The 27,873-nt window shown below is 35.7% G+C and overlaps 1 protein-coding gene across 1 annotated transcript in view; it reads right to left on the reverse strand.

Annotated features, from left to right (window-relative positions):
• Np (Notopleural) overlaps positions 1-12,883 on the reverse strand; it is a 107,491-nt gene extending 94,608 nt beyond the window's left edge. Inside the window, exon 1 of the mRNA XM_067111252.1 lies at positions 12,504-12,883. The gene's annotated coding sequence lies outside the window, so the exon portion shown is untranslated. The remainder of the gene's footprint in view (positions 1-12,503) is intronic.
• Positions 12,884-27,873: the final 14,990 nt, after the last annotated feature.

Below are 27,873 nucleotides of genomic sequence, written 5' to 3' on the forward strand. Positions count from 1 at the left end.
CCGGGATAGTTATCTTACTTACCATGGCGTCTATTGACCAATGAATATATATCAGCTTGGTTATCAACTTGAACTGACAAACAATGAAGGCTTTTACAAGAAAACAGGTCAGTTGATATACTATTCAAAAGTGTAATGGGTCATTAATCGTATGCTAAACTTTGAATGTAGGGTTTGTATGATTCACAAATTTTTTCATTAGCGTTTGTAACTCCTGCCGTAATAAACTTAGGAAAGGCACTTTTATGTCCTTATAATCCATTTAAATACTAATTTTTCTGTATTCATGAAATGAACAAGTTTATTCTCCTTCCCCACAGCTGGGTAGTGCCGTCAGTGCACCTCATGCGGTGCACTGTAGGCATTACTTGAGGTTCTTTGCAGCGGCCCTTCGACCCCTAGCTGCAACCCTTTTCATTCCTATAGCTGTGCCTCCTTTCATAATCTCTTTCTTTCTTCTTACTTTCCACCCTCTCTTAACAATTGATTCATAGTGTAACTGCTTTGAGGTTTTCCCCGTTTACTGTCAATTTCAGTTTCGGCGCTGAATGACCTCATAGTTCACAGCGTTAGGTCTTTGGCCTGAATTCTATATTCTATTCCACTCTCCTCTCCTTGAACGACCTTCTGGTTCTACCTTCCAGTGACACAGTTAACAATTCCTGCTTGATTTAGACACTTTGAACTATGGGAGTCCTGGTAAATAAAGTTTGCAATTTTTTTTACTGAATATCTAATTTCTATGACTTCGGACCAAATCACTGGACACTGAGTCATTGCCTCAGCTAAGAATGAACTACCACAAATTACAGGTTTCCATCCTTCAGTGTGTTTCTTCTTGAGGTTGAAACCAAGTCTCTTTAGTCTGTTAACATGTTTGAATATCTGGGTTTCCCTAACCGTAACGAACCAGGCAAGAATTTGGAGATCAGAGAGAAGTTCCTTCACTTCAATAAAAACTATTTTCAACTTGTAATCATTGAAACTGGTTTTTGCGCTTACGGAGATCTCTCACCAGTACTGCCAGTACATTCATGTGGAGAGAGATCCTAACTTTTTTTCCATCCTTATAAAATACTGTGATCCTGAGATGGTAACTGGATTATAAATTCTGAGAGACCTTCAGTTTGTTTGCATTTACCTTCGTGCCTTCTTAGGCAAAATGAATCTAAAAAGCTGCAAAAAATGTTGAGAGGTACTTCTCATAACATTTTTCAATTCTCGTCGGATTTTAGCAACTCCAGTGATTGCATACCTGAATGAACAGGTTCATTTTCTCACTTCGTATCATTATACAAACTTATCCAATGGCGCATTTTCAGTATACTTTAGGATCAAACCAGTCTGTCTCACAACACCTCTCCCCTCTTTTTCGTGAGCTCTTAGATTTCTCTTCTAGACCTTGAAGACCATCTCCTAGATAAAGTGCAGACGTCACCCATATGAAAACTGCTGTCAGTTCAGCCCCCTGAATCAGAAGTAACATATGTTATATATGCCCCGCCTATATGGTTCTGATGAGAAGGCGATGCCCAACGCATTTCCCATCAACCTTAAATTTCGGCAACCTTTTTGAAGCTCAGAGATCTCTGTTGGGGTTACAGAGCTTTCTTGAAACGGTTTCTCGCAAGTCGTTTTTCAGTGTCTACAGAATGTATGTTTGTGTCAGTTTTCCCCCAGCTGCTCGATACTTATGATATGGATTTGCTTCGAGTTCCTATCTGAAATTTTTAACTATTCGCCTATTCTATCTCGGCGTATTCACCGGGTAACGATTAACACTGGCCATTGGCTCCACTACAAAGAAGTTAGTCTGTTTTTTCTACTAATTATCAGTTGCACCAGAGTGTGACTGTATCTTTTTAGTGCAAAAGTGTTCTCTTATTAGGCAAATCTTGCCTAGTTTTTTCATTTAGGACACCAGACACAGATTGGACCACAGTCCATTCATTCACATCGTCTACTTGTTTCCCAATATCCTTAAAAATCATTTAAGGATTCTCTAACTTAAACAAAATTTTATCGGTCTAATGTAACGTCCCTATGAACCTTGAAGCAACCCCTTTCTCCTACTTTAGGATTGCATTTCATGACATGATGAATAATTTTCGGAAATTCGAGCGTGTAATTAAAAAAAATGTATATACCTGGAATTACTGTGTTTTTTTCATTAGGCTGAAATAATCAACTTGGATACAGTTCCTCCAGTCAGTCCCCGTCTCCAGAGACAAGCCATAAAGCAATCACACTACCTAAATTGAATTGTTTTCCCTGTACGTCACTGATGAAAATTCCTCAGAGACAAAATTTTCGTTTTGAAGTGTACAAACAAGAACAATTCAAAAGCTATTAACCTCGATTGTACTGTTCGAACCTTAATCACACTTCTTGCTGTTGCATCTGCTGCTGCTACAGCATTTGCACAACAAACAGCACGGAATCAATCAAACCTGTGGTCGTTTCTTTAGTCTCCCACCTGTCGGGAAAACAGGAGTTCCCATTTTTTTTTTTTTTTGTATTTTGTAACCGTTGGCAGCCTTGATTAGTCTCGCTGCACCGACCTCAATGCCGCAAGTTACTCCGAGCATACGATGATAATTCTTTATTTCTTCATCTCAGTCATAATTATATTCTTCGTCATAATTATCCTGGCCTTATGTCATACCCAAGTTTGAGCAAATGTATTTTTGATTTATTTCCGAGTGTTACCAAGCTTTCGCAGCTTTTTATTGCTTGAACAATTTATTTGAGGTGTCGTGTGAACAAAAGCCTGTTTTCCAAGAACTTTGATGCATCTTGGCTCCGTAGCCTATATTTATTCATGCCGCGATCTGTTGTGTTTTTCATGATTAACTGCTTTGGGAGGACTCTTACATATATTAATTAACATCACTGATTTTATAGGAACCTGACATAACTTACTTAGGTTTAGCGTGAACCTATTATGTGGAGATTTATTCATTTGAGGTTTGCGGTCTTATTAGGCCATACCACTTCTTCAGTAAATAACTTTGCATGCAATTATAAAGGTGGTTACGTAAGACAATCTATTCATGGGATGACATAATTTTTTTCAAATATTTTTTAGCGTTTCCCTTACTGAGTAATGTTTTATGAAAAAAATGTCTCAGGTCAGTGATATATCAACAGTAGACGAAGTTGATAATTTGCATAATGAATATCAACAACTGCGACCATTACATAAGGGTAACTTCTGCTTTGTGAACTAAGTTGCCATAGAGTGATGAAGTCAGGTTACGAAATTACATGCAGAAGCAAGGTTTTCCCAAGATATGAGAAGCAAACATTTTTATCCATGCATATTCTTGACATGCCAAGTACAAATATATGACAAAACAGCCCATTTTGTGACAACAACAACAACAATAATAATAATAATAATAATAATAATAATAATAATAATAATAATAATAATAATAATAATAATAATAGTTCCTTATAACATTTACAACAACAAGAACAACAACAACAATAATAATAATAATAATAATAATAATAATAATAATAATAAAAAAATAATAATAATAATAATAATAGTTCCTTATAACATTTACAACAACAACAACAGCAACAGCAACAACAACAACAAAAACAACAACAATAATAATAATAATAGTTCCTTATAACATTTATAATAAAGTGAACACTAGCATGACTACCTTCCAAAACGAGGTAACTATGTATTCCAGTTATTAAACGGACAAGAAACAGGAAGAAAAACTGTGGATTCAGTGCAGGGAAAAGGCGTTTTTGAGTGAATCCCATTAAAGATTGAGTTTAGAAGAATGTTCAAGGTACTAGAAGCTTTATGCCAACCATAATACTAATCACTGTTCCAGCAGAAAGGGAAAGAATGGTACTTCATGCGTCCTTGAGTTAATGAATTCTAAGTGGGAGTCAATACTGCTGCTTTATTTCTCATTGTGCTTCCTGTGGAAACTGGGTCAGGTGCCTGTGCATAATGCATAGCCAATGGACTCTCTCTCTCTCTCTCTCTCTCTCTCTCTCTCTCTCTCTCTCTCTCTCTCTCTCTCTCTGTGCCACAAATTAAGCCACTGAACGATGGAAAGTGCAGTCAATACGTTGGTATTTTACAGATTTTTAATGCATAGCCGATGGCCTCTCTCTCTCTCTCTCTCTCTCTCTCTCTCTCTCTCTCTCTCTCTCTCTCTCTCTCTCTCTCTCTCTCTCTCTTCTCTCTCTCTCTCTCTCTCTGCCACAGGGTAAGCCACGTAATTATGGAAAATGCAATCAACTCTTTAGTATTTTAGCCTTCAGAAATTTGCGGGTTTGTTCTTTTTGTTCATTTTATAGGCCTTCTGAGAATTTGACTTTTTTTACCAGTTTTCGGCAAATGATTGCTACAATTTTATATGTAATAATCACTGTCACATATTTAATTTTTTGCAGAGTAACTACAACACTTTAATAAGCTGAAGGTTAAAAATACGTTCAAAGTAATTACTGGCTTTGGAAAGTGACACTATACCGCAGCAGACTAAATTTGTCTAACGTGCCTCAGCATTTCTCTAGGTGACTGCCTTTATCATAAAAAAATAAAGGTCTAGTGAAGGATAATGATAATTATGGTGAATAGTAGCAACATAACAGTATTTTCTGCTACAGTTTCAGCACCCTTAAGAAATTCCTTTGAACAAGAAAAGTCTAACAGGTAAATAGACTGACAAAACACCGTCTGGGAATGAGAAGGCCGTGATCGTTGACCGTGAAACAAGAACGCTCAGTGTCCAAGAGATCATTAGACTCGCCTTTCCGAACGAGGTGTTTTCGAAACTGGATCGCAACGTTTCTCAGGCGATTAGAATTCACCTGCGCTCTACAGCAGGTTCGAGCTGCAGGAAGTTTTCTTTCTTTTTCACCTTCGTTGCTCTAGCTGTGGAAGTCCGTTGAACCGTGGAACAGTCTCCCTCAGGATGCCGTGCAATTTGAACCTCAAAAGTGCCAGCGACGATGCACTGTATTTCTGTCCTAAACTGTTCTCCTTGTATTTTACTTACTGTTTTTATCTATTTATATACTAATTTTTTAAATTATTTTTTTCCTTTCTAATGACCGATCTCTTCTTTCTGTATTTCCTATTACCTTTTGTTACTTCTTTCTAATGAACACCATATTCTTTGGAAGCTTTAATTTCCAGTCAATGGCCCTTGTGGGCTTGTTCCATATGAATAGGGTTCATCTTCTGAATAATAATAATAATAATAATAATAATAATAATAATAATAATAATAATAATAATAATAATCTTTTCGACTGTCTTCATCGTAATGACATTACTGTGATATCGAAAATGGAATTAATCCCGAACTCTGAATTTCTAAAAACTGACTGATAAAATGCATTTAGATAGAAAGATCTCACTCAGACCATCACAGGTTAGGAGAATACTTTCACGCAAAGCTTATTTTTTATTTGAATATAGTACAGCTAACATATTGTCGTATATATTCCATTAACGTATTGTGCACAGTTATATGGACGACCCCACAACTCTGTTACTGCACCAGCATCTGCAGGCAATGAATTCAACTACTGTTTGTACAACGGACGGTACTCTTAATTCTCTTACGTACCCTTGACTCTCCTTCTTTGCTTTAAGTTCACTTGATTTGTGAGTCCAAAGGAATTAAAGCACCTGGAAAAGCGAGGAGAGAAGTCCTCTTGAATTGAAATAATCACTGGCTTTGTTCATGTAACAGTATGAGAGAGAGAGAGAGAGAGAGAGAGAGAGAGAGAGAGAGAGAGAGAGAGAGAGAGAGAGAGAGAGAGAGAGAGAGAGAGAGAGAGGGATTCCAACGAACTTTCTTCAACTCTCTTAACACTTTGAGGTTTTATCCCAACAAAACTAGATGTACTAGAATAATGGTATTCAGCTATACTCTACCAGGGAATAATTATAATTTTGTACACAATATATATATATATATATATATATATATATATATATATATATATATATATATATATATATATATATATATATATATATATTCTTCCTATATACCGAGCCACTTGGCCTTGGGAATTGTTACTACTGAATATACAGTACATATCAAATATAAACCAACTTGAATTTCCATTAAAAGAATTAAATTACTGGATATGCCCAAAACCAGACTGGAACACACCTATACTTAATAACAGACCATGCTTCCCATTCCGAACTTTGAACGGTCAATAGATCCGCGCATCTTTCATTGTCTCACACTTAAACTATTATCGTTTATTATCGTCAATACCGGTATTATCAATGGTCAACCAGTCACTAAACTGGACATCTTTTTCCCGAGGTAGGGAATTCATCTTACCCTGAGGTAGTGCCTCCAGTCTGTGAAATCTCAGGAAAAAGCATTTACTTTGTCCACCTGCCTGATATAGAAACCCCTCTGCCGCTCTAAAGCGGTGGTCCTCAACTGGTGGCCCATGGACCACTGTTACATTTTGGGTGGCACACGGGGATGTTCACTATATTTGGGTTTTAAATTGGGTATTAGTATATACATTATTGGCGTATATAGTTTTTAATTTGTCGAAAATGCAGGAAGAACAGTTTTACCCAGATAAACAATTGACCATTCATTTTATTGTATTATTCATATTAAAAAATATAATGACAATCTTCAGGTTTTAATTCTTGTGTAGGAAATATATTTTAATCCAACCTGTTTGTTGTCTGTGCTTTGTTTTCGTTACTAAACCAAATGGACCTAAATATTTCCTATGGAGCTGGTGGTCCATGATTTGAAACGAGCTGAGATGCGCTACTCTAAAGCAAAGACGAGATTTAAAAACCGTTTATAACGCCCAGCGCAATTTTCTGATGAGAGCCCTCGAGATCGAGGGTTCCAGGGGAAGGCAGACAGCATCGCTCACGCACCAACCATCTGTTACCGCGTTCGTTATACCAGGTGACACATGCGCCGTAACATTTTTCTCCCGAATGATGATGATAATGATGATGATGACGATGATTTTAACGGCTATTTTAGCTTTATTACCGCGGTACCCTTTGTAATTATAAGACGAAGAAAATATAGCTTAATGAGAGAGAGAGAGAGAGAGAGAGAGAGAGAGAGAGAGAGAGAGAGAGAGAGAGAGATTTGGGTGAAGATTCATTCATGTTAAGCAAGAAATAGAAGTGCATCGATATTGAACATTGGAGGTAACTGAGAGTTGAGATTATATTCACAATGTTCTCGCTTCATATTATTTTATTTTCTAAAAGCTATGAGAAAATTAAGAATGTGCCGTTTAAAAAATCGGTTATTTTCTTGTTACAACTTCAGGCTTTCTTGCAAATATAGCCCAGAAATTAATGCACGTATCTTTTTCTTTCTGTATGCAGAAAAAAACAAGCCTATAACGGCTACCAAATAGTTTTCTCTCCTTCTCAAGCGATCGCAAGATAAATTATTCAGGAGACACTGGGAAAGGTATGAATAGAATATAGAATTTAGGCCAAAGGCCAAGCGCTAGGACCTATGAGGTCATTCAACGCTGGAAAGGAAATTGACAGTAAGAGAGCTTTAAAGGTGTAACAGGAAGATAACCTCGACGTTGCACCATGAAACAATTATTAGGAGAGGGCGGAAAGTAAGAAGGAAGAAAGAGAATATGAACGGAAGTAGAGTAAAAGGAATGAAAGAGGTTGCAGCTAGGGGCCAAACGGACGCTGCAAAGACCCTTAAGTCATGCCTATAGTGCACCACGTGAGGTGCACTGACAGCAGCACAGCGTATCTTTGGAATATCATATGAACCCGGGCGTGAACAAGGTGACAATGGGAATGCCAGTAGCAAGGTGACAAGAAGCTTTATAGAGCCATATCCGAAGTAATAGCTGGAAAATATTCGTCATCAGAGGATGTGACCTCATGGTAGCCCAGCCAGAAAGGATGGGTTAATGGTGAGATTATGACGAAAAAAAAAAAATTGTATGTGGGGAGCATTCCAGAAATGAGAACAATGCTTCATCAAGGTATGGTGAATTCCTCATGCTGCACTTACAAAGCAATATCCAGGGCCTTGGAGGTACATTTAACCACTTCTTTAACGTGATTCTTCCAAAATAATATACCGGTTATTTCTAGACTCAAGATACCACTATATTTCAAGGGAAAATGACTAAATTTCCAGATAATTTCTGAAAATATTTTAGAATCTGAGGAAGAGAAGAGAGAGAAAGTAGTCTAGACTCTTTGGAGAGAACAATTTCCTCGCCTCGAGATGCAATGAATGTTTGCTTAAATTGCAACCTGCAAGGTTAAACTAGAGAAAGACGTTTTGTGAGGAGAACTCGTGTTCTAAGGAATGGGAAGGAAGGACGAGAAGGGGCCCAAAGCAGAGCAATGCTTAAAAGAGGGACAATGGCAGAGGTAGTGAACATTTGCCAGCCTGACACTACTTGAGATAGGCAGACTTAGCAGTGTCAGCTAAAAAAGCAATAGATCAGTCTAATAAAAAAATCTTGAAATGAGTTTCTTTGGTGAAGGAAATCATTCTTAAGATTAGATTTTGGCTAGCAAGATCTTACGCTATCAAAATTTGTGCAGATATCAAGAACAACAATGATTGATAACAATAATTGGAATGAGATTTTTGGTTGTATTTTGGCTACCAAGGCCTTAGGCTATAAAAAAAACTGTACATAAGAAGAGTAATGGCAGTTTCCAAGTTTCAGGGAGATAATGTATGATTAATCACAATTTGAGCTATCTGCCTGATTTGAACTGATAGGCGACAGAAGCTAGAGAGAATCCACAGGCTTCAAATGAACAGTGATTAAAGTTTCAAGCTTCTATTCTGGGAAAATTACCAGAAAGAATGACAGACCCAGGAAACAGAGCAGCAACGCTTACGCGAACAGAATGGCCAATACCTTCTCATTCAAAACAAAGTACTGCTCGCATACACGCATCTCTCTCTCTCTCTCTCTCTCTCTCTCTCTCTCTCTCTCTCTCTCTCTCTCTCTCTCTCTCTATATATATATATATATATATATATATATATATATATATATATATATATAGATATATGTGTGTGTGTGTGTGTGTGTGTGTATTTGTGTGTTGTGAGTATGTGTGTACATATGTATGTATGCATATGGTTTGTGTGTGTAGGTCGTGAATCTATTTAATAACCCTTGGGTTATATCTTCCTTAATACCTTGGAGTGTGCTCATCACTTTTATGACATCTGCGTCATTTTAAGTTATGTCACGTAACTGCCGTAAGCCAGTGGGACCATATAACTAATGCTCTGAAACTATAGATTGTGCAGTAGATTTCTAAAATGATGGGTCAAGTCCTTCCTTGAAATGATATGAAACGACATCGTTTCACATTATGTCGAGAAACCAGTAGTTGAAACATTGAATGCAATGAAGATGAATTCCCCTATCATCCTCAGTAACATGATGGTAGTAGCAGAGCCAATTATTAATATTAAATTAATTAATAATATTAATATATGTTAGATTATGCCAAAACAATGTGTGGAATGTATTAATATACATTCCACACATTGTTTTGGCATAATCTAAGCATATATTAATATTATTAATTAATTTAATATTAATAATTGGCTCTGCTACTACCATCATGTTACTGAGGATGATAGGGGAATTCATCTTCATTGCATTCAATGTTTCAACTACTGGTTTCTCGACATAATGTGAAACAATGTTTCATATCATTTCAAGGAAGGACTTGACCCATCATTTTAGAAATCTACTGCACAATCTATAGTTTCAGAGCCTCTCTGGATTCCAAGGCATTCAAGAGGATTATCCAAGGATTTGGTCCATCGAAAAGGGACATTGATGTTTGAGATAAAGATGTAACATTTTCTGTAAAATGGTGATTAAACTGAGAAGGCTGTTCAGAACCAAGTCTCCTGATCTTCACTCAAAATCTCCGAGCGTGTTTTACCTGACCATTCCTCCCACTTATCAGTTATTGAAACAAACACGCTCACAATATTCATTACTTGTGATGATAATCGTCACAGGGGTTAAAGGATGAGGGAAGGTTATGGTAATGCCTCACTTTTCCGGTCAAAGGAAAGTATTTTTGAAATGAATAAAACAAACATAAAAACGTGTACATGTGGTCAAAGGAACGTAAGCTTTGAACCTAATATAAACAAATGAAGCAATTAAACATTGGAATTCTTTTTTATTAGTTTGGAGGTTTTTGTAACAACAGATAACCTAGAAATATGATACTTAGAGGAGATTAGTTTTTCATTACTTTAATGCCAATATATTCCTTAGCATTGTGGTTGGGACCGGAAAATGGAATTCGATTGGCGTGATTCATAAGAAAACAAAAACTTTTCACGTATAACTGGGAAGCCAGAACATGATTAGTATAATTGCTCAAATATTCTCACTCGTTCAGTTTTTCTTTCCGGATTAATAGGTGATTGGTTGTAAACCAGGAACTTTATATTATTGATAATGCTTTTTCTCACAAACAGGAAGCTGGCATTTTCCTTTAGTTCCCGTTAGTGACAATAACTATAAATCAAGTGGCCAAGGATTCTGGATTAAGTTCCAGGCTCAGATTTAAATCAATAATGAATTAGTTGTTCCATGGAACATGGCGATTTTTCAAGATGAAAGTCATGAGACTGTTTTCAAATTTTCACATTATCCTTTTCATAGACGGACAGAATAGCAAACAGAATAAAAACACCACCTCCATGACGCATATTAAAAGGTTTATATCTTGTGAATGAACCCCAAACTGATAACAACTTCCTCACCAACAAATAGAGTTAGTATATAGTTGACCGTTTCCCTCCGGAATCAGAGCTGGAACACGTTCTGAAGCCTTCTGACTCAGCCAAAATACCCGACGGTAGTTAGGTTCTCTGTTTCACAAATAACAGATTTGTTGATTGTTATATTAGTGATGAGCACATTCTTTGAATCAAAATCGAAGAGAATAACAATAATCGAAATGAAGAAGTAATTGCTTCTGTTCCAGAACCGGTTCTACCCCAAAATCTAATCTGTTCTTCCAGGGAACAGAATGAATAGTAAAATTTCATTGACTTGTTTTCAAAGATATTTTGATTATATAGAAATAGACAAGCTAACAGACTCAAAATCTTTACCTCGGAGGTAACTAAATTCGTGTTTGCCAAAATGAATAAAAAAAATTTAAAACTAAGTAAATTATCTATGCAATCTCCTCAGTGATTTCTGATATCTCCTTACAATATTCTTAGATTTAAAACTGATTCACACTCGTATTCACAAGGAAATTATAACTTGGCTAAACCAGGAAAATATTTGTAGTAAAGCCTGTTTAAAATCACTGACACTGATATGCCATATCGGTTTTTTTGAGTGGTATTTTCCATACTTTTTTCGTGTCAGAGTTGCGTGTTCTGATCAGTATATGAGGATGAAAAGAAGGACTTTGTGAATCTATTACTATATTCTTTCAAGTGATAACAGACATTAAGATAAACGTTATTTCCTATGCAAAGAAAACTTTGTTCTTTCTTTCAGAAAGCTAATAAGCCTCCTCCACAACACAAAGGATTTGTTTTCCGTTGTAAATTAGCTTTGATAATTATCTTCTATTCTCAACTTTTGCAATAACTGGGTGTTCTTCAAGTTGAACGTCGGATTTCCATGTTTACTATTATAAATTGCAAAATGACAATCATTTCAGGATATATTATATTCTTCTAAGATTTTTGTGTGAGAATTTTATATTGGCAATGCAGGAAAAATTATTCAAACCCTCTCTGTTAAGGAGTTCTAAACAGTAAGCAAAAAATTCTGCAAGTGTATCTAAGGTGCATTATATATACTTTACCAAAGATTCGGTTACTTTGACTTACCAGCGTTTAAATTTATGTCGAGTTTTCAGAAACAAAAGGCAGGGATTCTCCTTTTTATATTTAAGATTCACGTTATGAAAAAAGTAAGGTCGTTCGCTCCCACCCTTTACCCCTTTCACTCATTGCACTTCCACATTCCATTCCCCCACCCCACCCCACCCCACCCCACGCCAACCCCTCCCTCTCTCCAGCCCCACCACCCTCTTCATGATTTAATCTCCACATTCCATGAATTTCCCTGAATAACCGAGCGTTTTATCCTCTTTATTGAGGATACTGTTTATCTGTTACCATATGGCAATGCTGGATCCCTCCTCATGTTTGTTGTATTTGCATTATCCTACGACGAACGCTGTTTCGCGTGTCCTAATATCCAGTTCTTTTGTTTTTGCTTCTAATAATCTACGTCATGTGCTGTCGCCGACGACAGCTTCCAGGTACAGAGTCGGCACAGCTAACGGCCCCCTTTTCTTGAGGTATCATTATTATCATATAACGAATGTTCATTGCAAAGGACTATCACAAGATGGAGTAAAGTATTCCCTACGTTGTCTTTGAGACATAATACCTCGAGAAACCATTGTGAAGCAGATTATTTCTTACCTTTCAAAGAGAAAATACGTTGTCTTCAATCTTGTTTAGACGGAGCACAACAGTAGCAACGGGCAAGGATTTTAGATTTCTCTATTTGTTTGTTTTTTTTTGTCGTTATATTTTGCAAGATGTTATCGAAACTTAGAGCGTTGTACTTTATTTTTCCATCAATCTGTTTCCACTGCAATTCTGTATACAAATTAACACCATACGAAACTTTTTCTCAGAGTTGCTGGCGTGTTTACGGGACGCGTCTCGTCAGTTGCAAAGAGCATTTGCTCAGGGATGTGCGGCGCTTCGTGCAGGATGATCAAACCGAAACTGGGAGCGAGAGACGGCTCTAGAGCCAGCAGCGCGTTCGAGCCTCGTAGTCGCACGCGGTTGAATGACCTACAGTGATGTTTCCGCGGCCTCTTCAGGTTGGAGCGGTGGGAAGAAGGGGAGGAGACGTTTGTGGTGTGAGTAACTAAGCGTGTGTGCGTGCGTGTGTGCGTGTGTGAGTGAGTGAGTGCGTGTCATCATTTTCCACCGCCGTTGGGAGTTTCCTGGTTTACCGTGTTGAAGGGGGTAAGATTTGCCGTTCCAGGGGTCAGGGGGTCTCACTGAAGGTTTCCATGAACCGTTGTCTGACACAGGGCATCTACAGTAATGCAATCAATTAGAAAATAATAATAATAAAGAGATGTATCTCTCACGCTTCCTGCGATCTTTGCATCAAAGTGTGGATACGCGCGACTGGATACATATTACACATACAAGACAACGTAGCCGAATTGATGGATTTATTATTTTTAGAACCATTTGTACCTCTAATAACTATCAAATTCTTTGCGGGATCTCAGAATACCTAAATAAAATCTAACAAATCAAAGACTGACGACACTGGGTATGCATACTGTAGATTCACTTATCACCACCATGTTATTTCTTTTATATTATGTCATGTATTGGAAAGTCTGTTCTAGGTTTTCTTCTGTTCGAAAGTTCATTTTTGCAGATGATCAGTCAGAAAGTACACAATAGCATTTCCATTTATTTGCTGACTGCATTTTGGTTTTAACGTACTTTATTGCGCCTTACAGTAAGGCATGTAATCTGCATCAGGCAGACTTAGTTTTTTACAGTATGAACAGCTGGCTTCTCAAGAGTAATGTAATTAACAGTTAAAATAAAATAATAATAATAATAATAATAATAATAATAATATAATGAGAATTAAAAGCCACAGTAGTATTAAAAATATTTATGTACAACGTTAAAAACGAAAAGGAGAGACTTTCAGATACTACTCCATATCCCTCATCAGTCCTACTAAACTTTGTACGTAAATATTTTTAGCACTACAGTGGCTTTTAATTCACGATATTATAGCTTCGTTACAGGGTCTCGTTTCAATAATAATAATAATAATAATAATAATAATAATAATAATAATAATAATAATAATAATAATAATAGTTGCAATAACAGTAGTAGCAGCAGAAACATGATAGCAGTAGATCTCCTGCTTTGGCTCTACGGAAGTAAAGCTTAGTGTCATATTTCTTGTAACACAGAAACTGGAAGCGCATTCGATGTCTCAGTCTTTTCCACGTCCTTTGCGTTTACCTTTGTAATTCGACGGTGTCTAGCCGACAGTGACATGAAGTTTTGTGATGTATGAATGTGAAGAAATAGTTTCTGTATTTCGCTGCGCGACGTTCTTTTGTTTGTGCATATTTATGCAATGTTCAAAGATACCTTCTTGGTTGCAGGTAGTTGAAGGCGACACCGAAGAGTAGGTCTAGTGCAACTAATATATGTTTCATTGTGGTGCTTGCAATTTCCCTCAGAAGTAAATTTATGTATGAGACACTAGTCAGTTCTCTCCTTACTCCTCTGCAGGATTGTGCTTTTTCTCATAACTTCGGTGTAGGTTTATAGCAGTCTACTGGAGATGAAGTTAGCCTCAAGTCAGCTCAGGATCTTGCTCCAATGAGTAGCCCGTTGTTTCTCATGCTCACTCCTCTGTATGATACATTCCGGCCTCCTTATTTGGCAAATATACACAGCTCTTTACACTGATGCGTTAGAACTTTGTCCGAGACACAACTTTCCACTACTTTTGTTTATTACTGTCAAGTAATGAATCTTTGATGGAAAAATAAAGTCCGCAGTAGTATGTATGTACTGTATATTGCTATATACAAGAAGCTTTCGCCAACTTGATCAGTTTGCGAAAGCTTCCTGTGTATAGCAATATACATACATAGTACTGCGGACTTTTATTTTTCCATTTAAGATCACGAGAAAGTGATGATATCAAATAATGCATCTTTTATCATTCATTGAGCCATGACTTATTTAAAAACATGACAGTATGGTCTTTCGTTAAAAATTAGAGCATTTAATTTTGGATCTGGTAACTTGGATGTTCGGAGTTATATACTTAAGTCTCTTTCACAGTGAAAAGTGGTTACTGATGAAGTTCTAATAAGTCTAGAACTGTCATTTCTAATGCTCCACGGGGAAACGTTCTGGAATCTTAGTTGTTTTTAGTCTTTATTAATGTTATGATCATTGTGTCAGAATATATGATAGCTCAGTATATAGGTGGAAAATAATGTTCCCATTCTCATATTTTTTGTGTGATAATGACAAAATACTTGAGGAAAATTTGACTCTGTAACGGCTCCAACTCCAAGCTTCTATTTTCCTTGAACTTGAAAAGACGAATTATCTAACGCAGCCAGAAAGTTAGAGGCTGTTTGTAGTCTGCTCGAAGTTTTTGATATAAAAGAGGCACCAATCTCTTATCTTTTATTGTCGCAGGACTCTAGTTATTACACACTTCTTGACACGCAGATTAGAAGTGTTCGTATCACGTTGAGGTTTTTCGAGATCGAATTTTCCTGTACCGGAGGGTTTTCACTCCTCTTAATACGTGAATGGAAAAGATTTCGTCATGGAACTATGAATGCTGATATTCATAAGTTTAAGGATTGTTGTCGTACTTTACCTAAGTGTCATGTTCCATTATATTATTTTAATTTTCATTAGATGTTTTTAGTATACGTGTTTGTCTATTTATGATAAACTCCTGTTTATTTGCAGTTTGGATCTACAGTTTACAGTTTTTCTCTTCTCTGATCTCTGATTTTCTTCTGCTCATTTTTTTTTACACGAAAATATGTTGAGCAAAAGAATGTGCTTTTTAGTTGGTCTTGTATACGTTATGGATGATAACCAATTTGCTAATGGGGTGGAGAATCTCAAGTTTATCAGCGATTCTTAGTACAACTGCTTGAAAAATCCGTGGAATGTGGTTGCACTGAAAATAACTAAGAATGCATGAAATTAAAATCTACCCTCATACTATAGAGAGACTGAATCTGATTCGATCGTGAATCAAGACTTGTGCTATCCCAAGTAGAACGATCAGGATTATGAGGAAAACAAAACTAAATAACAAATACTGGGTACCTCAGCAGACCAAGATATTTTGATAAGTATTTTGATAATTTTTCATTAACGAATCCCTTGTCCGCATGGGTGTATTTTAGAAGTTGTGCCTGTAAAAGGCAGCATGAGCATTTGTACAGCTGGCAATATTTATAAAATACTCTTCATCAAATAACTGTTCCATTACGAAAATATTTCTTTTGAAGACTTTTTTGTTGGAACTACCTTGGATCGAGACGTCGGTTTCTTGATATTGAGTGTCCAGGGAACGATGTACTACTTGTGCTTTCATTGTAGATATCAATCGTTTGATCTACTTAAAGTGTATGACACACCACTTTAAATCAAATTCAGGTTTACAACTGACATGACTAACCGTAGAACACTAATGTTCAAGCTTCCTAATTTATGTATTTAAAGATATAAAGCTTATTTAATACCAGACTTTTCAAGCCATGGAGTTTTTTTTCAATGGTATATCTACCTGTGCTCAGAGCAAACTATAAGCGTTAGAAATGTTTCTTTCTGTGGCTGTTTGACCTTAATGGTAAAACAGGTAACTGATGTTCTTGGCTTTAAACTCAAACTAATTTCTAAGTTGTATTGTCAATAGGGTATGGTGCTGAACTGCAGTTCAACAAAGACTTTTATGATAGTCGACTTCGCACACAAGATCCACTTTATTATCTATTGTGGACTTTTAGCAGTGTAGCTGGTAATTGTAGCTACTAGTGAAAACCATCCTTCCAAATGTTTGTATACACTAGTCTGATGCTTTCAGGAATTCTTGTATTACTTGGTATGCGTCCTATTCCTGGGGAGGTGACGATACTAACGTCTTATGGTTCAGCTCTTTTATTCCACAACCTGCTTCCAGTAATTTTCTTCTTTATAGATACTAGGAGAACACGACTGTCCTTGTCATCTGGACATAGCTACTGGCAATATTGATAAAAAACATTTTCCTTGATGTTAATTCGCGTGTGGATCTTATTCTGAATCTGAGAATTTCTCCCGTTTGGACATTGCCCTTTTGCTAGTGTCTCTTGATATAGCGGTACTACTCGTTTTACTGATCACAGGTATCGTTTTCTTGAGCAAAATCTGCGCTGCAGCCTTCCAAGCATTTTTATGTTCATTTTCATAATGTTGAGAGGCTATTGTGCTGCGATGAAAAGACACGAGGCAGTGTTCAAGACACACACACACACACACACACACACACACACACACACACACACACACACACATATATATATATATATATATATATATATATATATATATATATATATATATATATATATATATATATATATATATATATATAAAAGCAAATACACAGGAAAATGTCAGGCAAAAGTTCAGTATCGAACTTCTGCCTGTCATTTTCCTGTGGTATTCTCTTATATACTGAAATCACGTGTAACTGCTGTGATTTTTAAGCATATATATATATATAATATATATATATATATATATATATATATATATATATATATATATATATATATATATATGGGAATATGTCACTTTCTTGTCGTTATTATTATTCCTTTCTGTCTTTCCTGAAAGCGTCGTTATATCTGCTGCTATTGTCTGTTGCATGAAATCAATAGCTTAAGTAGGTTCATTGTTGCTACGAAAAATTATCCGTACACGAAATAAATAATTTCTTAGCTATGCATATCAGCATTTCTTCAAATGTATATATTGATGTTCTTGTAACTAATAAATGCCTACTTTGTGCTGAAATTTCTTAAATAAAAGTCTATTATTTATAATAGACAAACTTACTTTTTTTTCAGTGTTTATAACCATTTGGTACTTAAAGTTCCTGCGTTTGTGGCTGTAGGTATATCCGAAGAAACGTGTCAGTAATCCTGTATTGCCGATATAGGCAACGGTATCAGTATTGCCTTACATAATTACGATGTACCGTTATCAGTTACGTTATACATTATTTATTTGTATTGATATTTCGGTATCGTTTAAGGTAATTTATAATAATGATGCACACCATTGCATATATATATATATATATATATATATATATATATATATATATATATATATATATATATATATATATATATATATATATATATATATATATATATATATATATATACTGTATATAAAGAAGATTTTGCGTGTAGGGAGTTAATTTGCTATTATGCCATTTTCCAACCTTAACCAAGTAATGTATAAAGTGACTTTACATTTTTATGGGAACGACTACAAGTTACTGAGGAACTGTTAAGAAGAGTTGAAATTAGTATCTAAGTGTTTTAGCCGAATCATTTCCGACCGGCAGAGCAGGAACTCCTTCACATCTTGTATTCCATCCTAATTAGGTTAAATTGGCTCGAGCCCTCTCTGTGCTCGAGAATCAGTTACCATTAACTGTAATCTTTACTCCTAATCAGTTAACAAGTCGCTTCGTCCCAAAATCTAGTGCTTGTTCTCTTTCCAGACTGATCTCTCTCTCTCTCTTTCTCCAGAAAGATCCTACTGTAGTTGTATACGGCGACAAAGATACAAATGATGCCTGACGCGTAGGACTAACTTAGGCCGATTAAGCCCTGTCTTGACCTTGGAGTAAACAACCACCACATGCATTGGGCAGTTCCCTTCTCCCTGGAAAGGAAAGTGTCTATTATTTTTAGTAGGCCCTATGTTTGGCTGTCTATAAGACTGGCGTCACTGGCCTGTAACCTTGAGTCAGGCATAATGCCTCTTCCAGAAGCACTGCCTTAAAGCAGAAATAAACCCCCGATTGTCCACTGAAGTAGACTGTAACTTAGTGGGACTCTTATGTTTGTCGCCACCCTTATACCGTGTCCTGTGTGCAGAAACTTTCCAATGTTAGCTGATCTGAATTATCTTCAGTATTGCCTTTTCAGTCTCACACCAATTTGTGATCGAAGCTCTGTCGAATCAGATTTCAGGTTCTGTAAGAGAGGAGACATCTGTCACAAAGACCAACAACCAGATTATCTAAGATACCATTAGGCTTACCTCTACCAAGTCTTACCTCCTAAGGGCAAAAGAAATATCATGGACTGAAATAGCCATTAAGAAATACTTTGGAACACAAACGCCTTGCAAAGTGAAATCTCAGTGATTTGATGGATGCTCTAGTGTAGTGACATTCACGGGTCATGTGATTGTGAGAAGTATTCTGATATTTGCAAATGGTACAGAGCTAGTTGTTGATAGTAAAAGGAAGCTGTGGCATGAAGTGAAAACACCAGACAGTTTTCTTAACGGAGAAACGGAAGCGAATGCTAGCAAGAATATGGAAGGAGGATGGAAAAATATATATCCTAGAGAAACTGAAAGGAAATGATTGATACCTACAGATGTTTAGATGCCAATGTACTGGGTGACAGTAAAATGAAACAAGAGGGAAGTTCATGGAAGCAAAATTGGAATATGTGAAGAGGTTGTTGAGAAACCTTTTTTTTATGGAGTGAAGTATGGATAATTTATATATTGAGAAAATAAGGAAGGAGCCCTTGAAATTAGTTGTTTTACAAAAATATGTGGAGTGAGAAGGGGTGGGAAATTTAAAGATAGGACTATGTAAAATGTTACAATAACAGGAAGTGTAACTATTTTGAGGTGCTTCGGTCATGTCGAGAATGACAGTTGGGAAAAATGCTCATTTTTTGGAAATTCTAGAAGGAAGGGGGAGCAGGAGAACGAACACAAATCTTCATGGAAGTTGGAGGTGATTGGTATAAGTGTGCTTGGTTATGGACAAATTACTTAAGGGCAATTTGTACATTTATTTTTAAAAAACCTGATGTTTTAGGAGCTTTCTGCTCATAGGTTTTATTCACAGTCGATTTGTGCAAGGAAGCCCATGGCAGTTACTTTGGTTATGTCGGTTTGCCTGCCGAGAAATAGAATAATACACAGATAGTTAGAGAGAAAGATTTGGAATTGGATTCTTTCACATAATAAAGTAATGTGTGTTATACAGACAGCACTATAATATGTCCGGCTAAGATTTCAATGAAAGTCCCACAAAGGGTCTTTCAGATTTATGTGCGTGCTATTCGTCCCTGTATAGTTTACTGCTTTGAAATCGTGATTGTCTCCACACACAACTCGTCGAGGTGAAAAAAAAAAAAAAGGCTTGCATCTAATGAAGCCCAGTTCTTACTCTAACTGACATTCGCTTGAGCTCCGTTGGAAGGTCACCACCTTCTTCGCAATTAATAAATATTTAAAATAAGTCTTCCGAGCATTCTATTTTGTTATTTCATGCTCCATCTAAACCTTTGTCAAATTGCGCAAAAACGGGTTTGTATTTCCAGGTTATTACTACTGAATGATCAATTTTTGTAATCTGGCATTGCAACGACTGTGGTGGTTGATGTTGGGAATAAATAGTGTGGCGTAAAACTGGAAAAATGAAAAAAAACATTTTAGAGAGAGCCCCTCAGTTTATGTATGCCTCATAATTGCTATCAGGCATTACTCCCTTGAAATTATAGAGAGTAATTCATAAAAATTGCTTATAAATCTGGCTGTATATGTTTATAAGAAACCCAGCGTCCTTCATAAAATTAAAAAAAATCCATTTGTTTCTGCAAAACATCCTCTCTGATGACCTTTCAGAGGAAGTAATTACACTCAACGAGGCATTCATGCAGACACGGCTTCTTAAGTCTCTAAGGCTTTGAGACACAGCCAGGACGTACTGCACAATCGAGGGGTTAAAGCAGTCATCCCCGAAGGGAAGTGGTTTTCCAGGCATCAGGTATCCGTCGGTCAAACGTGAGTGGCCAATCCTCAGGCAGCTGATTTGGAGATTTCCAGTATTTCCTGCTTACTTTCCCTGTACCAAAACTCTGTCATTTAACCTTGGTGTTTAGGAATATATCCCTGAAGGGCAAAGGAATCTTTTATTGTATGATATTTGATTACATACTCTTTGGCAAGCTTTCTATCCGCTCACACGCGCATGGGTTATTATTAAGTAAAACTTTATGTATCCCATGTCAATTCATCGGCCGTGACTGAAAGTTTCACACAGCATTATACGCTGTACAGAAAACTCGATTGCGCCGAAGAAACTTCGGCTCATTTTTTTACTTGTTTTTAATGAAGACGCTCTCTACGAAACCTATCTTTGCCTCCGCTGAAGGAGTGAAAGTTTAATTTAATGTTCTTGAATTCGGTTGACATACAAAACAATTCTAGTCAGTCAAGTGGTTATTTAACGATTTTGCAAGAAACTACAGTATATGGAAAGACTTCTCAGGCGACTGATTAATTTCTGACGGCAAATAGGCATTGAGAATATTAATAATGAATAAAGGTGTCATCGGCATTAGCTTTCTCTTTTCTTTAACAGGAAATAGTACTCTCGAGAAATGACGCAGAGAAAGTTTCTTTTTAGATGGGACTGAAGCTAATTTCGAAGGAAAAAGCAACCTGAAAGTCAGTCTCCCTGTTGGAAAAAGTTCATTTTATTTTCAGGGTTTAGACTCAGTCATTAGGTGGAAGAGAAAGGTGTCGATTATTTTTTTCCTAGCCCCTTATTTTATACGTACACACACGCGCACATATGTATATATATATACACACACACACACACACACACACACATATATATATATATATATATATATATATATATATATATATATATATATATATATATATATATATATATATATATATAAACTTTCAATTTAGTTATTTAGTTCATCGTCTAGGAAACCGCGATTTTCTTCATTTCGATTTTCAACAAAAAGCAAAATGACCAAAACTGGAATGTCATTCGATGATTAGGCAAGCAAACATAATCGAGTTGGGTGCAAAGTAATGTCTGGAACGCGCATTCCGCAATTCCACTCACGAATATCAGAAACGATTTCGCCGTGAAATGGCAAGTAATCGGATGAATGCGTGGGAGACTTCAGTTCAAGACTCGCTGAGCCCTGTTACTTTTACAACTTCCCTTTTGAAGGCGTGTTAGCATTCAATAGACAATGTAGGATTCGGGTGAATACGCAACAGAAACGATGTTAAATGTATAATTCAACGTCAGTGAATATAAGTAGTTGGTTAATGGAGCTGATATTTCCCGAGACGTGAAGATTTGAATGATTTAATGGGATTCAGGCTGTCAAGCCAAACACTGGCGAACTTCTGGCCATTCAGAGCTTAAGAACAGTGAAAAGAGGGAGTGGAATCGTTGCGTAGCAAGATAAAGAGAGCCAGAAAATAAAGGACATGAAGTACAAGGATATAAAGTTGAACGATTTAGTACTTGGGAAGGATATAATCTGCAAGGAAATATAAGTGTAAAGCAAAGCATCGCACAGGCATCCTACGACACAAATGCTAGAATGTTGACCTGAGTGTTTTTCCATAAATAAAATTGTTTCAAAAAGACTGATGGCGTTATCTTGATACTTTAGCTTCATGATGCAGACGCTTGCCGTTTATTGCTCTTTGATGCCACGGCCTCTTTGGTCACCTGGAAACTTGACTTTTGAGTCTCAGGTGGTCATAGGAAAGCAACATCTTCAAGTTCACACAGTTTGAACTGAACCGTGTTTTTCACAACGCACCAAGTATGTTCTCTATCGTAGAATTAACCGTTAGGCTATTTATTTGTAAAATCGTTTTCTGATGGTTGTCCGCAACAATACGTTGGTTTTAATGGGGTTTTTGTTTTTTTATCTGTACCCTATTACGTTACAGTAAATGAGGCACTCAGTGCAGAGAAGTATATCAAGATAATTAGCTCCTCTAAGCAGCTAATTTTAGTTCCCCTAAATAATTTATATATTAGAAATGAAAAAAAGGGTATGCAAATATATTCTAAAAGCACATTTCTCCACAACAGCATTTCATGCAGTGATAAAATTTCCTTAGGAACGCATAATGCAAGGAGATCCTATGAAAATTACTATAGAACGAACTTTATTTTATATAAAAAAAAAATTTAGAAATTGTATGTAGCAAACACGAATGTTGAAATTTCTAACGCTTAACTAAACTGCAATTACAAACATGTTACCAGGATCCTTAAAAATATAGGCTAATGATGTTAAGGTATTTTCGCGTACCAAGATTTATATAACCATTTGATTTATTTGATTAACGAACAGTAATTAGAAAAAAATAATCGAATTAGTAAATGCCTTGTATCATGAAGACTGGATATTTAAGGTCGTGTAACATTGATCCCATTTAGGAAGAAATAATGCATAAGAACAAATCTCCCACGGGAAAGTGTTGAACTATTTATTTTTCTATTTTATTTTTTTGAAAGCTGAATAAAAAAGGTAAATTAGATATACAATGCAATTTTCATACAAAAAATGATTTCTACAAGAACTTTCTGTCGCTTTTAGGGTTTTCGTAAATTTTCTTTTACGTCATTCACAAAAACCGACCAAATGTAAATAAGGGCATAACTTCTAGTTTAAGTGAGTGCAAGCGCAGAAAGCACGGAACACCACCGCAAGAATCGGAGATGATACTCAAAGGAGCGCTATCGAAATCTTTTATGAGGTCAGACTTACTAATGATGCCATAAAAAAAAAAAGAGAGATCAGAAACAAAGGGCTGGAGGTAGAATGGAAAAAAATCCCCGATATTTTTCTCACTCAGTCAACAGCAGAAAACCGACACCTTGAGAGCCGCGGACAGTTATCCACGGCACGTGATTTGATTTGATAAAAACTGCGCGAGAAAGTCTGTTATTTCTGAACACTTCGCGAGCGTTATCTGCTCGTTCGACGGCGTTAGAAAAATCGACATATTTCTTTCCGGTAGAGCAACTGCGAGAGAAGAAGATTAGCTCCAAGGGCCGTAAGCAAGAGGAGAGGAGTGGATGGAAACTGGAACGAGTCATCTGATACTGAGTCTCGCATCCGTCTGCATTACAGAAATTGACCTCCCCTTCTGTGGCACACAAGAGATTTCTCAACTGACCCGATAACCGAGTGTGATAAAGGCTATAATATTATAAACTTCCTTTTGCCTGTGGTCTTACCACGTGAGGGTTCTCTTCTCGAGTAATCTTTGGCATTAGTCCTACTCCGCACCCTACCTCTCTTCATCTTGTTTATCGTTATTAAACACAATTTTTAATTATGTCCATCTCGTTATAATATAATTGCTACGGTTACATTTCAAAAGTATTATTAATTTTTCTTCGGCCAGTTGATAACGATCTCCCTCGTACTTTTTTTTTTTTTTTTGCAACCATCGCTATCTCAGTTGCTTAATAATATTTTTTTCATATTTGACATTAAGCATGATATAATGCTGTTAGATAATTTTCTAATATATATATATATATATATATATATATATATATATATATATATATATATATATATATATATATATATATATATATATATATATATATATATATATATATATAATATATATATGTATATATATATATATATATATATATATATATATATATATATATATATATATATATATATATATATATATATATATATATATATAAAACACACATATGTATATATACATATATCATAAAAATTTGTGGCAAGTCACTTGCCATTTGATGACGTTAATTCACTCTTTCGGTTGACAGGAAATAAAAATAATGGTCATGGATAGTTAAAAATAATATACAAGTCAATGTAGGTGAAAACCATTTTGTGGTAAAGACAAAAGAAGTGTTACTCGAAAGTCAGAGCAAATATTTTGCCGGTATTTGTCACTTGTGACAAAAACGAAAATGCATAGCTATCTACAGCAGGTTCAGATGCATTAAGCAACTGATGGCGCGGAAATTCTAGCGAGAGGATGAATATTTCAGTGACCGTTGTCCTTTTTGATATGTAATCTTATCTTTTGGGAAAGATTTAACATCAAATGATGTTAATGTCATTAGTTTGTTATCACCTTAGACCATTTTCAAAAGCATAAGTCATGATATATTAAATTTCTATACAATGAGCGAAGGCCAAATATTTTTCATCAGAAAGGTAATTTGATTAGTCCCTTTCTTAGGTAAGCCAGTCTCCCCGAGGAAGAAGATAATGCTCTTCTGTTAACAGATTTAGATGTAGTAAACAGTGAATAGCTACGAGGATCGTAATTTGTTTATCTGAAAGCAGTAATTCAGTTTTTACTGTATTCGACTAACAGCACTTTGTAATCTATTAAAGAGCGACACGAACCATATTACCCGTGGCCTTTGCTGCTAGGGACCAAAAAAAGAAAATGAAATGACTAAGAAAAAATAAAATACAAATAAATGAATAAACAAAAACTGTGGAATACTCCACCTGTAACCTAAACCTCTCCCATTCAAAATTGGATGCTTTAATCTTTTGTCTGTTTCTGTAACTTAACGAGAGAGACCAAAGTTTTGGCGACACCTCCCCCCCTCTAAGTCATCAGTTATGTTGGAATTGGCAAAACTGATATATTTGTTTTACATTTCTCAGGGTACTAAAGAGGGATTGGCTTCTTTAATAGAAAAAAGACACTACCAAATTGGGAAAAAAAGTGAGAAATTTTCTTGGAATATAAAGCCACTGGCAAATTGGCAAAAAAAAAAATGTGAGACATTTTCTTGGCATATAAAGCCACTGACAAATTGTCAAAAAAAAAAGTCAGAAATTTTCTTGGAATATAAAGCCAATGCCAAATTGACAAAAAAAAAATGTAAGAAATTTTCTTGGGATATAAAGACATTGCCAAATTGACAAAAAACACCCTCTGAGAATTTCTGTTTAAAGTTCAATCTAATTCTTCCACTGGGTCGAAGGCATTCTAAGGCCATTTAATCATACTTCAAGAGGATAAAGTTTTGGCTGATTGTTTCCGGAAGTGCCTACACATTTACGACTAATGACATTCAAGAGGAAACTCAAGTAATAATGGATATTAAAGTCTTGAATTATATTCAGTTACCAAAAACGAAGTATTGGACAAATCCCTGTGTTCGAGATATTGCTCACACCACCACAAACCTTTATCATTTTATGAGTCCAAGATTACACAGTTCTCATGAGGATCTGAGGATCTAGTGACTATGGCATACACATACACACACACACACACACACACACACACATATATATATATATATATATATATATATATATATATATATATATATGTATATGTATATCTACATATATATATATATATATATATATATATATATATATATATATATATATGTATATGTATATATATATATATATATATATATATATATATATATATATATATATATATATATATATATATATATATATATATATTATATATTCCAAATCGTGCAGAATACGCATCAGTCCTAAAAAAGTATTTTAAGGGTCTCTGGGAAAAACACCATATTCAGATTTGGCTCCAAAGAAATAAATCCCTTAAAAATAAATCGAGATTTGTACGGTGTTGAGGTTTTGGCGGTACACTGGAATTGTTTAGCATAATTGTTTTTCTTTTTTTACATATAGTTTAGTTGGATAACGCAGTACTATAATTTAGAGTAATCACTATTGTTTGGTTAATAAGTATATGTAATTTCAATAACCACAATGCCCCCTTAACTTTCTGATTTCTTATCTTTAACTTTACCTGCAGTGGTATCAACGCACAGTCAGGTCAACAGAAGTTCAGTTAAGTAAAAGCTTAATATCAAAGATAATGGGGAAGACGAGCATCTGTTACTATGAAAGTTACAGTTTAATAGAAAACGCCTTTAAGAAGATTAGTACCAGTCAAAGACTGAATTTAACAGACAGGCACATGAAAGGTCTTGGAGTACCAAAAGACGTCTGGGTATCTATAAGCTTACAGAGAAACCGTTCAAGGTTCGTAGTATTTGGCTTAATATAAAAATTTACAGATTAGTTCCTGAATTTCATGGACATTGCCATAGAGGTCTAACATAACCTTTTAATAGTTTCTGAATTTCGTAGACACCGTCCTAGCGGTCTAACAAATTAATGGAGTCTGAATTTCACGGCCATTGCCCTAGAGGTCTGACATGCCTTTTGAGAGTTTCTGAATTTCGTAGACATTGTCCTAGAGACCAAACATTACTTTTAATAGTATTTTAATTTCATGTAAATTGTCCTAGAGACCTAACATGCCTCTTAATAGTTTTTGAATTTCATGTACATTGTCCTAGAGACCTAACATGCATTTTAATAGTTATTGAATTTCATGTACATTATCGTAGATACCTAACATGCTTTTTAATAGTTTTGGAATTTCGTGTACATTGTCCTAGAGACCTAAAATGCTTTTTAATAGTTTTTGAATTTCATGTCCATTGTCCTAGTGACATAACATGCTTTTAATCGCTTTTGAATTTCATGTACATTGTCCTAGAGAACTAACATGTTTTTTAATAGCTTTTGAATTTCGTGTACATTGTCCTAGAGACCTAAAATGCATTTTAATAGTTTTTGAATTTCATGTACATTGTCCTAGAGACCTAACATGAATTTAAAGAAGGTTGCAATGTCAAGCTGTAAATTCGGTGATCCAGGGCATCCCAAATGGCTGGGTAACGATGACGTCATACCCCCATTTGCCAGTGACTGAGGTACAGTGGGCCGTCTTAATAATGTGAAGCGAAAATTGAGGTCACTGCTCTCTAGATCTGTGGGAAATTTATGATAACTTACCACATCCTCCTTCCGCCAGGAAGAGAGAGGATAAAATGAGGCACAAAATAATACCGCTCCAGATGAAATACAACGGCTGATGAAATGTAAGTCAGCATTTTGAAAAATTACCAAGTTCTCAATTGTAGGTCCTAGTGACATTTCACGTTATATTTCTGATTAACTGAAGTAAAACATGAAACCCAAAGAAAATAAGATGAATAGTGATTGCGACTTCAATTAATAATATTATGAATAATGATTGCGACTTCATTTAATAATATTAT

Source organism: Macrobrachium rosenbergii, chromosome 11 (genome assembly GCF_040412425.1).
Source record: "Macrobrachium rosenbergii isolate ZJJX-2024 chromosome 11, ASM4041242v1, whole genome shotgun sequence".
Classification (NCBI taxonomy): Eukaryota; Metazoa; Arthropoda; class Malacostraca; order Decapoda; family Palaemonidae; genus Macrobrachium; species Macrobrachium rosenbergii.